Source organism: Parasteatoda tepidariorum, chromosome 3, assembly GCF_043381705.1.
Source record: "Parasteatoda tepidariorum isolate YZ-2023 chromosome 3, CAS_Ptep_4.0, whole genome shotgun sequence".
NCBI classification, from domain to species: Eukaryota; Metazoa; Arthropoda; class Arachnida; order Araneae; family Theridiidae; genus Parasteatoda; species Parasteatoda tepidariorum.
The window spans coordinates 21,810,093-21,823,847 of NC_092206.1; the positions used below are offsets into that span (position 1 = coordinate 21,810,093).

At 29.1% G+C, this 13,755-nt stretch overlaps 1 protein-coding gene and 1 long non-coding RNA gene across 4 annotated transcripts in view; one reads left to right on the forward strand and one right to left on the reverse strand.

Annotated features, from left to right (window-relative positions):
- The window catches only part of LOC107443662 (metabotropic glutamate receptor 3-like), a 73,446-nt gene that overhangs the window by 7,007 nt on the left and 52,684 nt on the right, over positions 1 to 13,755 (forward strand). Inside the window, exon 1 of one of the 3 annotated variants that reach the window (XM_043041097.2) lies at positions 10,458 to 10,788. The exons of 1 other annotated variant lie outside the window; for it this stretch is intronic. The gene's annotated coding sequence lies outside the window, so the exon portion shown is untranslated. Of the gene's footprint in view, positions 1 to 10,457; positions 10,789 to 13,755 lie in introns of those variants that run through there. One more of the 3 variants, XM_043041098.2, reaches the window with a different exon arrangement.
- LOC122269184 (uncharacterized) overlaps positions 11,279 to 13,755 on the reverse strand; it is a 73,929-nt gene continuing 71,452 nt past the window's right edge. The window contains exon 3 of the long non-coding RNA XR_011636360.1: positions 11,279 to 11,476. This is a non-coding gene — a long non-coding RNA (uncharacterized lncRNA). The remainder of the gene's footprint in view (positions 11,477 to 13,755) is intronic.

Sequence of the window (13,755 nt, forward strand, 5' to 3'; positions counted from 1 at the left end):
AATAGAAGAAGAAGAAAAAACTATCAAGTATATTTAGAAATCACTCTGATTGGCGAATCGGATGGCTTTTCATTCAGAGCTAAGTAACTAATTAAATTTCTCTGCGCACGTGAAAGCTTCGCATATTTGGAATGTTTTAATTATGGATTTGCATGAGCAGCAAATTTGAAAGTACCGCAAATAGTTAGCATTAAATGTAAATACTTACTTGCTATTTGTATGAAATCAGAAACCATGATTTATTTCAATCCGCTGAAATCGAATTAATGTTAAAATGGGTTGTTAATATAATACTGCTAGTTACTTAACTTAATTATTTATAATATTTTATGTTGTTGTTAAAATTGACTTAGATAGTTAAGCTGTATCATTATTGGAGCTAAGGATGGATGTTGTTAAGATGATTACATTTATTTATAAATATTGGAAAGCGTCGTTTCCATACATCATTGTTTTTTGCAAAAACAAAAAATATTTTCTTAACTAAATATAAAATTATCGTAGTTTTATCAAAGAATATTTTGTCAATGTGCGTCCGTAACGAAATTTGCTACTTTCCGCGCGTATTTGGAAGAAAAAAATTTATCTTCTTTATTCATCATACTGAATATGTGCCTCAATAAAAAGAGTTAAAAGGAGGATTTGTTAACGAGATCTGTAAAAGTTCAAATCGGAACATTTTTGACTCTCTTGTATCTTGTTTTTTTTTAAATTGAATATAAATGATAAGATTTATATATTTTTCAACATCTAATAGCTTTCTCTCAATAACTCTCTCAAGCTCAGGTGTATAAAATAAAGATCTCGAGAGAGAAAGAAAGAAATTCCTCTCTCATTATACATTAATAGTNAAAAAAAAAAAAAAAAAAAAAAAAAAAAAAAAAAAAAAAAACTGGAATATTTAACCTTAACGGTCGGTTAATTTTCAAGAAAATGGTCATAAAAGTGTCTATTTTTTTTGTGCTATTTGATCAGTGCTGACATCTAGTTTAAAATAAACTAAATATCTACAATTAACTTAAAAATATCCTGGTACTGCCATCTGGTGTGCAAAATGAGAAATAATATGTTTTCCGGCAAAAGAAATAAATTGGTTTTATTCTTATTGGCGTGTTACTACTGAACACTCCAGCCCGGAAATATCACGAGAGCGAGAAATAGAGGGCGAAACCTCACACCGTTATTTTCGCGGGAGCGAGAAGGAAGGAGTTTAAAAAAAAAAAGTGAGATAAGAATAGGCCCGAGATGAATAGCATAATCATTGTACAAAGAGCTGCTAATATTTCCCGGATTGCTCTAATAACTCTTGAAACTATCATGTGAAATACATACCAATTTAATATGACTCAAAGTAACTTCACCTGATGTAATGCACATTCGTAAATTGCCGTAAGCCTTCAATTCTGGCATTTTTAATAACTTCAATATTCTTAAACCTTTTTCCTGAAACAATTTTTTTTAATTTCGGAAACAAACTACAAGAGATTTCTCCAAAGGATTTGGTATCACCACAACCTCAGACACCAAAAACATTAGATACTAAAGATATAAGGTTCACGAATTTCGAAGTCATTAAGAAAAAAAACTTAAATCACTAAAATTGGTAATAATCCACAAAAATTAAGAATTCATTTATATTTATTTCATTGTACTTGCTTATGAGAATTCATAAAAAAAATAAGAATACATTTGTTTTTATTTCATTATACCTTCATATGAGAATTCATTAAAAATTAAGAATGCTTTTGTATTTATTAAATTAAAATTTTATGTATACTGCAATAACTGTGGCGTAATAACTCTTCCAATTTGTTGTTGAAGACTCTCAAAATCGTGTGAACATTTATCTTATTTCAAGTAAATACCGAATCGAGCATTAGACATTTTAAAGGGTGTAGTTAAATCTTCACACAAATTAATGATAAAGTTTACACCAAGCTCACATGCATTTACTCCATTCATGAACTATTTTTCCCAATTTTAGCATACGTTTAGAAACCGTCAGAAGACAAAAGTTGATTGCTTACAATCAAGAAACAATCAACAAGCGTTTTTTTTTTCATGGATGGGAAAAAGATGCAGCTTCTGTGATCAGAGACCGGAGCACCAAGGGTAGAAATCTGACACAGCTCTCATGTCTGCAGACCTTAGCTGGGCATAATGGAATGGCCTCCACGCCTAGGATGGCCCTTCCAGTAGTAATCTCTCGACGTACTTCACCCTTTCTGCTCCACGATGAGGTGGTCTGCAGAAATAGAGGGATTTTTACTGGTATAGGAGTGATAAGCCAGGAGGCTCTCTAGCACTAGTATGCAGCCGACTAGATCAGACCACCCTCACTCGCTTTCTCAGTGGTCACTTTAGATCCTTTAAATAGGTGCTTTGATACATGCACCATGTGCTACAATGAACATGCGTTCCCTGTCCACATCCTTGCTTACTTGGGGCTTACCAGACAAGATATGAGAGACAATCATGTGATGTTATTGGACTTTTTTAGGGTGCACAAAATCATGGACATGATTTAGCTCTGCTAAACTTGGGCATGTGCCACAGCAACAACAGCATTGGCGTTTTCGGAAACGCAAAATTCTTCTTGTATTGTGTGTATGTGAGCGAGCTTGGTGTCATGTTTTTCCACCTAAGGTTTTTAAATTGAAATGCAGCCTTTAAATCGTATATGAAAGCTATAACTCTGTTTGGTGTTATTTTGAAACAAAGAGCTCCTTCTCAAAAATTTTTTAAGATGTTAAACATCAAATTCGCAGAGATATTGCACCACATGTTTTCACAATGCATTAACTGACTATGAGTAACGAGAATTCCTACTTAAAATAAAATTTTAAAAAAAGGGCTGTAAGAGAAAGGACTTATAATTTAAAACAAGACCTGCATTCGTGTATTTTAGGAATCGCTAAAAGTAAACATTTAATAAACAATCCAAACATTTAAAATAATAAATTTGTGTAAAGCGAGGGCAGCCTTAAGATGTTTATTTTGGAACCCTTGAACAAACAATTTGGAACCCTTGCAGTAAAATATAACCACATTTTTGAAAAATAAAAAGTTTTCGCAATTTTGTAATTTTATCATTGAAGTAAAAATTGCTTAGTAGTATTTTACTTTAAAATGTTAGAATTATAAAAAATAAGTAATTGTATGTAATCTATTTATTGTAAATATAATATATTTTGCTACAAACATACCATTGTATGTAAGTGATTAATGCTTCCATTTTTTATATCTTTTACTGCAGCATATTTTTCAAACATGTATTGAAAGTTAAAATACATTTAATTTCATGTTTAATGTATGTTTTGGTGTAAAAAGAAAAAAAAAACAGTTTATTTCTGGGGAAAGAATTATTTATGAGTTCAAAATATTTTGATAAAGTAAATATGATCCAATTTTAACTACAAATAATCGCCACTTGAAAATTAATCAAAATTCATGCATGTATAAAAAAAAGTTTCAAAAAATGCCTTTAGAAACTATTTCTCTAATTGCCCGTTGCCACGAGCACATATTACAAACTTCACCTGGCTTATATGAAGGTTGAAGAAAATCCTTGATCTTTAAACTCTTCTAAGTTTATTTCCATATATAAAAATTTTACGGCGCAATTCCGTTTCCAAACACAAAATAAGAATTATTTCTCATTTAAGTTGAAAGAATGAATATGAATTTTAAACATACTAAACGAGTCACGTAATTTTCATTCTTTAAGATAATACTGTTGTTGGGTTTTCTATANATAGCAAAGAATATAATAATTTTCATGATTCATTTTTTTTTTTTTTTTTTTTTTTCCTTAACTTCCGCAAGCAATCTCATAGTAACATTATAAAAGAGCAGCGACTGATTTTATGATTAAAAAAAACTATAATGTGCAGAGCACAAAAAAAAGAAAAATATACCACCCTTAATAGACTATTGATCTAATGGTCGGATCTTAACGTTCTTGAACTCAATCTTAATGGTTCGAGAAAGTGATTTCAAATATGCTAAATAAGTACAGACAATAAAGTTACGAAATTTGAAACAAAACGTACTTTATCCGAATAAATGTAATTTTTCTCTTTCTTTTTTGATGTATACGGATTTTTGTCTACCAAAATTTAGCAGCAATTTTCAAAATATTGTTCCAACAGTGGGCCGGGAGAGCTTTCGACTTGCCAAGAATTTGCTTTTGCCAGGAATGCTAAGTTTTATATTTTTTTAGAAAACACACTGAATTGAGAAATTTTAATATATACATATTTTTTTTTACTTAAATTTAAGAAAAAAAAACTTTTTTTACATTTTTAGGCTTATGATTCGATACGTTAAAGTCGTATGTTGGTTGTTTTATGTGTTATTTTCAAAGCAGCAAACAAGTGCATATTAATGTATATTAACGTAAATGTCCTTTATAAACTTGTAAATACAGACAAACAATAAAATAAAAATATAATTTTAGAAAAACAAATCTGTAGCTTTCCAAACAAAACTGATTTCATATTTGAAATCCCCTCATCCGATTAAAGTAAGATTGAGTACTTGCATAAATGCAACAAAAAATCTAGTGTAATGGTACGTGTTTCTACATGATAATTTTTACTTAAGTGATTGTCTACCTAACTAGCTACTAATTTGTTTATTTACTTAGAATTTACTTGGTTTTATCTTAGAATTTACTTGGTTTTACAAATCTGCTTGATGAACCGAGGTGACTCAGGGGATGCAGCATCTACCTCCCAATGAGGTGAACCGGGTTAAAATCTCAGCGAAGGTCTGGTCGAAACGAATTCCACACCCGGCTCGTAACAACCACCTTGCTGACTTAAAATATCCCTAGTGGTAGACAGATCATGGGTTAGAGTCCCCTTGACGCCGGGCTAACAGTAGGAGGTTTTCGTCGTTTTCCGTTGCCAACATGTAACGCAAATGCGGGTAGGTTCCATCAAAAAGTCCTCCACGAAAGGAATTTCTCCTAATAATTGATCCAGGCGTTCCCTAGTCTTCTGAATTGGGTTCAAAATTACAAGGCTACGGAGTTGAACACTGGTAGTCGTAAACCCAAAATTGGGTCTTCTAATTGACGATTATAAAATAAAATATCGGCTTGATGTAAAGAACAGGCTTTGAAAGAAGTTATCTAGTCTAATCCATGAAACTTCAACTATCAGATTTTAGTTTGTTAATAATACCATTCTAATTGCTCAAGTTAAAATAAAAAAATTTTTGTACAATTTTTCAAATAATTTTCAGCAAATATTTTTTGCATAACTTTTGTGTAAAATGGTCATTATGTATTGTATAGATCATGTAATCGCGCATATTTCGAATTCACGTTCGCAAAACTTAATATGTCACAATCGTTCCGATATTTACGAAATTTCGTTATATACAAAAATTGATTATATAAAAACACATGGAATTTTTTAAATTTGTTTCCATATTTACCTTTTTGGATCTTTTTTTTTAAATTTACAACGGTTTTGATCAAATAGAATTCCCTTTATATTCTAAGCGATTTTTGTAACCACTTACACTAGAGACAGCTTCATAAATAAATGTTAGCAACGTATTAATAACAATAAAAAAAATTTAAAAAAAACATTTAAAGCTGTTTTCGCTGTGAAAACTTTTAAAAAAAGGTTTAATTTATCTAGATCCCTTTAACTGTTTAGGATTTCAACTTTACATAAGAGCAGAAAATTCGATTTCGACATATATATAGTATATAGCTTAGTAAACTCACTAATGCCAAAACAAATTTTATAAAAAAAATTCAATTAAAACTGATCAATTTTCACACATAATGCATTTCCTTTTTCGTAAAGTTTACAAGTAGTAAGATACTTTAATAGTAATTTTTTTTTTTTACATTTTTGTCAAGAATAAAAATCTACCAGATTCAAATAATACAGTACAGTCGAACTCGTTTATAACGAGCTCGGATTTAACGAGAACTCGGATTTACCTAGGGAAAAGAAAATATTTGGTTGGATCAATGTTAAGTCTATGAAACAGAAGTCGCTTTTAACGAGCAAGACCCGGTTTTAGCGAGCAATATTTTTCTGTCTTGCAAAATATAGATTTTATTGTTTTCANTTACTCGAGATTACGCTATTATTTTCATCCTTTTTATCGTTAAATTTTCTTACTTTAGTTGTTAATTTTTGTTTTGTTGTTAATGTTTGTTGTTTTTCTACTATATAGTCTATATCCCAATTTAGTTATTTTTTATACTCTTTAAATTAAATAAATATTAATTCACAGTAAAGATGCATGTTTCATACGAAAATGTCTAGTGTACTTCCATTTGTGATACGTGAACTTAAATTTTTGCTTATTCTATGTAAATTCAAATGGAGCTAAATAATTGTCAATTGCATTTAGAGAAATACAATTTATTTCTTTAGACAGTAGAAAAGATGGGCAATATTATTTGAGTAAACTTTTAAGGTTTATATTAAATTGACTATTGAAAAATTAACAATCTTATCTTTATTTCACTATATCTCAAAACTTGTTTTTCTGATATTTTCTTTTATTTCAAATGCAACAACTCAAAATGTTTTAGTTCAATTTACTTGAAATTTTTCATGGATGTTATATATATGAATGTCTAAGGAATAAACTAAAATCTAATTAATTCAATCATAATTTTTTATTTTACAGCTCAATTAAAACATTTAAATTGAAATTTTTGACTGTTTTTATAAAATTAGTTACGACATCAGGTGTAAAAAATTTAAATATTAATATTTTGACAAATGTGTAGTCTATTCCCTAAATTGATTATTTACGAGCACATTAAAACAAACATAATTTAAAAATATAAATTTTTAATTAAGTTAGGCGGTTTTTAAAAAAGGTTATTTTTTAATGAATTTGGACCAGTTTTTCCCCTGTAATTGAAAAAAAAAAAATTTATTTTTTATTGTTGTATGTTTATATCATGTTTTAGCACAGAATGCCTGCATAAATTCACTTAAAAAAAATTTTAATCAAAAATTTCAAAATTTTGTTATCGAAGGTGTTCGGATACCTTAACGACATAGAATTATTAGACAGCACAATACGTTTTGAAAAAAAAGTAGAAAATAAAGGGATCGCTTTAGTAGATTAAGATAATTTTTCGTGATAATTTTTTGAAATTTCAATGAAATTTTCCTCAAAACTTTAAAGCAATAAAATGATGCTATTCGCGATTTTGAATACGAAATTTAAAACTACACATTTGTCAGTTTTTAGATTTTTTAAAAATATAATTTTAACTTATGAAAACCGATTTAGGACATACTTTTAACATCAATTGCGTACAAAACACTAAAAGCAGGAAAATGTATACTATTTAATTACTTATCAGAAACTGTTGATTGCAGAATCATATTGGCATAATTTTGTCTGTAAAAATTAATAAAGAATTTAAAATACCGCACGCTTTATATCTCAAATTGTAATTGGGTGGTGGCTTTGTATTTTACTTGCATCGGTTCTGCCAAATAGAGTAAATATCAATCATCAGTTTATTAGTGAAAATTAAATAAAGAGTATTAAAAGCATATTTAATGTTTTCCGACCCTGTCTCCGCCCCCTTGACAGATGAATTCGGTCGGGAGAGGAAGGTCCTCTTAAAGAATAGTAGTTGAAGGCAAATTATTTAATACTGTAATAATAGTAATAATAGTGGTTTACTATAATAATAGTGGTTTGATGTACTTCTGTAATAAGTAAGTGTCTTTAGAGAGGGCTCACTTTGTCAGAAGAGACAGATAGTTTTATAAATAGTTGCAAACATTTTTTGATTCGGACAACTATTCCCAAAGACAGGCAAAATGCACGAGGCATTAAAAATTATATTAATATACCGCTCTCCTTGAAAAGAAACAATGGAATCAAACTTTCCAGTTTATAGCTAGCTGAAAACGTTTAAAGAAATCCTTGTATAGGTACGCTTCTTTGGTCTGTCTTCGTAATTTAAGTTATCGTTCGCAATTATTAATAAGAATATTAAAGTTAGTCTCTTTGATTATTAAGATTGCATTTTCTTAAACTCCACTTGTTGTGGAAGAGTGTTTGGATGCTCGAGATGTCTGAAAATCTAATGTAATCATTGCAGGAAAGAATGAAACTATTTCAACTATATAAACAAAAATCTCCAGAAGGAATACTTTGCTATGTTCTGTTAAAAAATTTAATTTTTTAAAAAAAATAATAAAAAGAATAAAGTTGTTGTTTTTAGTGAATGATCCACTGTCCACTTTGCTAGATGCTTCGAGTCATAGCTTAATTTGCCCCTCGTTCTATGAGCCGCATGGTAGAAATCTCCGTATTTCCCTAAATGTCAGTGACGAACAAAGACATAACTCCCCGCCCGTGGCAAACTCTTCTATCAGATGCCCAAAAACATAACTGTAATACACTTAAAATGAGTTGGAAAGATACGTACGATCTTAAAAGTAAACTGTAATTATATATAAATCCATTTTCCTGTTTTTCAAGCGAAAATTGATCTTAAGTAAAAAAAATTATTATTTCAACGAAATATTTGTGTTGATATATATTCAAAAAGTTTTCATGATCTGAAACTCCATTGTTTAATTTCTTTTAAAATTATATATTTCGTCATGAAATTGATTGTTTGAAGGAAATCTTTAGAAGTTTGTAACTTAATTCCATAACAGAGTGTCCTTAAACATTGAGAGTTTAGTGTCCTTCCACTGAGAGTTTAACTTACTTCCATAACAGAGTCCAACTTAATTCCATAACAGAGTGCCTCCATTGAGAGTTTAGTGTCCTTAAACAATAATTCCAATGATGGGGGACCGTGGATGTCCCCCGCTAGGCGTCAATACCAACTGTATTGGTCATGGCATTATGGATGCAAATTGAATGAATTCGATTATTATATCATAGTTTATTATGAATTATTCAGTTCACCTTCCTACACATACAACTGAATTTAATCTTTTCGATTGAAAGTAAACATTCTAACACGTGTTACTTCTTGGTCAACCGATTGAAGATCATTGACTTATCACTCGATCTGCCTCTAATTATACTATTGGTAAGCGTAGGAACACTTGTTTAGGACAATCGTAGGTCAACAACATTCCCGATTTTCCCTAGACACAAACCCACGAACAGAATCATCGGATCACTTTGAGGGGCCCAGGATAAAACATTTTGGAGGACTCTTATATTCTCTTTTTGAGTGGCGCTAGGAAAATGAATTACTTAGGACCCTGAATTTTTGCTTATATAATTGATGTAAATATGATTCATTTTTTTTTTATTTTTCAAATTTTATTCCTAAAAACGAACAATATTAACAATTAATTACATTTTTCTAACATGTCTGTTTATGCCTAATATGTCTGTTTAGATGTTTAACAAGTATTGTTATCCGCTATTTATATTTGTGATTGAAAATTGTTTAGATTTTTTCTAAATAAAAAATATTTCTTTACAAAAAAAGTCTTTTTATAAAGACTCTTTTAGATAAGTCAAACTGTACACAAAAATTCTTCAAATCTTTATAATGAAAAAAAGAAAAGAAAAAAAAGAGAGTTGAATAATTTTTTATGCTAAATAAACTTTATTATCCATTATTTATATATGTGTTTAGAAATTAATTACTGAGTTTTTAAATCGGATATTCGTTACGAATAAAAAAATGGAAAAAAGAAACAATCGCATTCTTTCAAGTAAGTCAAACTGCATTCGTTGAATCTTAATATCGATAAAAAAAATTTCTTGGAATCGTATCCATTTTAAATACGGACTAAAACTTTAATCAACCTTGAAATTGAGAAAAGAGAATTCAAGTATTACAATGACACTTAAAATTATGCTTCAATTGTTTTTTTTTTATTATTATTTATTTATTAATTTGACTGCTCTTTCTAAGCGCAAGAAGGCTAAGGAGTTTAAAATAATAAAAGTTAGAAGATTTTCCAAAAATACAGAGACAATATTGATATTAGGATGAAAATAAATAAAAACGAATTTTAATCTTTTTTTTTAAAAAAAAATATTTTCCCTTGTGAAGAGTATTGCGTAAAAAAATTATCCACTATAAGCAAATCTTCAAATATATTTTTAATTTTTTTCTAACAATAGAAATCATACGACTTCAAGAAATAGATCAATCTTATTTGAAATTTCCACTCCGCATAACTTTACTGGATTCTACGACTAAACCCTATTTCAGTACTAAAACCCTCAATTGAATATTATTTAATCATAGTCATTTGTCATATATTTGATGTATACTGTTATTTAATGATCATGATTAACCCTTTTCCCACTCTCAGGGTTAAGAGTATCTTGAAAAAATAGGACGCCTACCACTCATAAAAAAATCATTAAAAAAAACTCATGAGAATATTGCCATATTCTATAAAAACAGACTCTTTTCCAGAGAGCTATGAAAATGGCTCGTTGCCAAAATGTAAAGAAGAATAAAAAAAACCGTAAACACCCAAACGTGGGGAAAAAGAATGTCGCAAGAAGGAATTATTAACTTCGGAAAACACTCCTATACTCTTTTGTTGCTTGTAGATGCGGTGATTTTTACTTCTTCCTTTCTCTTACGCAAAGGGTGGAAGAAGTTAATGCGAAATCCTACGCATTGTAATGCATAGTCATCAATAGTTCCGCTTTCTGATTGCCTATTCGCATGTGGAATTAGTTTAGTGGGTATCGTCTGCTCTTTTGGATAACTTTGTTTGTGTTGAGTTGCTGTGTGCTTCTTATGGATTGAATCGTTTGCTAATGAATTGAGTATGAATTCAGGTAAATATTGCAAATGCAGTTTATTTTATTTAGCTATTTTATCTTATTTTTTAATTTTTGTTTATGATATTTATAATTAGACATGAATAAAATTATTACTTGTAGAATTTATTACTTATATTTTATTACAAAAAAGAATAAAAAAGAATCAGTATTGTTTTATGTTTAACAGATATGTACTACAAATTCTAACAAAAACTAATCGCATATATTAGTGTTACTTTTTTGAAGGTATTTGGTATCTCAAACGTTACCGGCATTTGGCTATTTTATAGTTTTATAGTGAAGTGCATTGTTTTGATAGAAAATTTAGATACCTACTGAATGTTGTGTATTTAGTATTATGTAAAAGTCCATTAAATAGGATAAATAAAATTTCATTTTTTTGCATGAGTGGCAATTCCATTTTCCATGAGTGGCACTTCTATTCAAGTATCTTCCGCTTTGTGCATGAGAAACGAGTATTCAGTCGATTTGAAAAACACAGTCACGATTCATAAATTAATATTTTTATTTGCATAAATATTTTTATTTGCATATTTTTTTATTTGCATATATATTTACTAATACAAATAAATAAATAAACAACTAAAAAAATTCTTCTGTCTTAAGACCAGGTGCGTAGCAAGTATTTATAACGAGCGGCGACAAATTCAGATTTTAGGCCCACTCTCAGAATGATGTCGAACTAGAATAGAACTTTTTAGTTTTAGATTATTTAAAAACATAAATTCATGGCTCGTCATTTTGTTATAGACTCTAAATTGAATAAGAATTTGCAAGCATTAAATGGTGTTTTTTAAAACAACGTTATTCTATAACTTAATAAATTTTGATTCGGTTTGGTAATTATTACGACTGCTAATGTTCAACTCTGTAGCCTGGTAATTTTGAACCCAACTCCTGGATCAGTATCCCCAGAGGTATGATTTGTTATGGCAACATGGAGAGCTTTGTAACTCGACAGATTAATCATTGTAGATCTGAATTAGTGCATCAGTCGATGGGGATCGAACCCACGATATAAATTAGAAAAAATTCATTATTTCAACATTATTTAATAATTAGCATTAATTTCAACGCCATTTTTTATTCGTTAGATGCCCGAGTCCACCATTTAAGTAAAAATAGTTTGCAAAAAATGAAAACTGTTCTGAATGAAAACTACACTAATTATGACATCTTATTGAATACTTAGGTAATGTGGATAAAAAAAAAGTAAAGAAAATATGAGACTTATAAATAGAAAATGAAACGCGCGTTACTTAAAAAAGATAAACATTTCATTCTCGAATTTATTTCGAATTACATTTCGCTAATTTGACGCCTCTTTGAGCCTGCCCCTGGAGACCCTTCGTCTGCAGAAGACCAACAGTCTTGCACAGTTTGAAGAAGTAGGGGTTCTGATATGAATAGTAACATTTGATATAGTATAAGAAAAAATTTATTTTTTTAAATTTTAATTACTATATGGTAGAGTAGTATACAACTCCAAACCAGCATAAACCGTAGCATTAACATAAATGATTGCCATCTTAAAAGCAAGCATCCTCTGTCGGGCTGTCAGGGGAATTCTTCGTTGTTTAATTTAGTCACTCGAAAGTCATACTTGAGTCACACTCAAAGCGTCACTCGAAAAAATCTTCCACTATGGCTAATTAGACGACATTTTCCTTAGAGAAATATGTTTTTCGTTTATTATTGAATTTCAAATTATGAGGAGAAAAATGCATGGCTACAAATTAATTATCTGAATACGCTTTTTATTATTTAAAGAAAGAGTATTTTTAAAATTCTCAGAGCTATTCGACTAAGTTTACTCAAATTTTGCATTTTACCATGTAAAACTACAATCTTTAAATTAATGTAAAAATCTACATATCCTATGATTTAAAAAATTTTCTACTATTACTAATAAATAAAATATTAAATATTTCTTGAATACTATTTTGTAATTGGAATTATCTTTGGATAAACGAATTTTATAACTGTGTGCAAAAAAATTCTCAATTCAATTAAAAAGTTCTCGAGATATGGCGAAATACGCTAAGAGTAAAATTAACATTAAAGTGTCCAAATTTTGGACCTCTCTCTTGATTAATATCATCCCATTTTTGGCTACCCCCCTTAATTTGGGAGTCAAGCATCCGAATCTGTCGAAAGAAAGGTTTGTTTATTCAGAGATACTGCGTTTTTGTGTCTGATTTTGTAACTTAAATTATCATTAACTATAACTACATAAATTGACCATATTCATTAACTATATAAATTATAACATTAATTAGCATATTTGAAATCACTCTTTTGAGCCATTGAGTCCTAGAATGTGGAGATTCTATCATTAAATCAAAAGTTATTCATAGTGGTCGTTTTTTTGTGTGCACTGTACAGTATATTATTATAAAAAATTTTTAGCGCAACGCCTTATGACCATTTCATAACATTCCATGGAATTTAAAGAAAAATAACAGTAATTACCATTTTCGGAATTCTTATAAACCATTAAGCCCAAATAAAACATATTCCTGCATAAAAAATATGTCATTTAAAATTAAAATTTCCTTAAGTTTGCAAAAAAATATATTAATTTTTTCCCTGCTAAATGGTTGTTAGTGTAAGATTATCATATTAGAACCAATATACATTCTTAAATTAATGAAACAATCAGCGACATTTAAAGCTAATGTACTAGATAATAAAGTTTAAAAAAATCATGTGCTTTAAATTTTTCGTAAAAAAGAATAGGTTCAGAAAGTTATACATTTATCTTTTTTACAGAAAGCTATGTTTGGAATTCGTGAAACGTTGACGTCAATGTAATATATAATTTTATTAAGGTAACTTTCTCATTTTCATGAAATTATTTTTAAAAAAACAAGAGATTATACTTATGCGGTAATTACACTTTTTCTCCCTTTTACACCTCTTAGTAACACTTTTTTCTAATAGCCGCAGAATACAATTGTT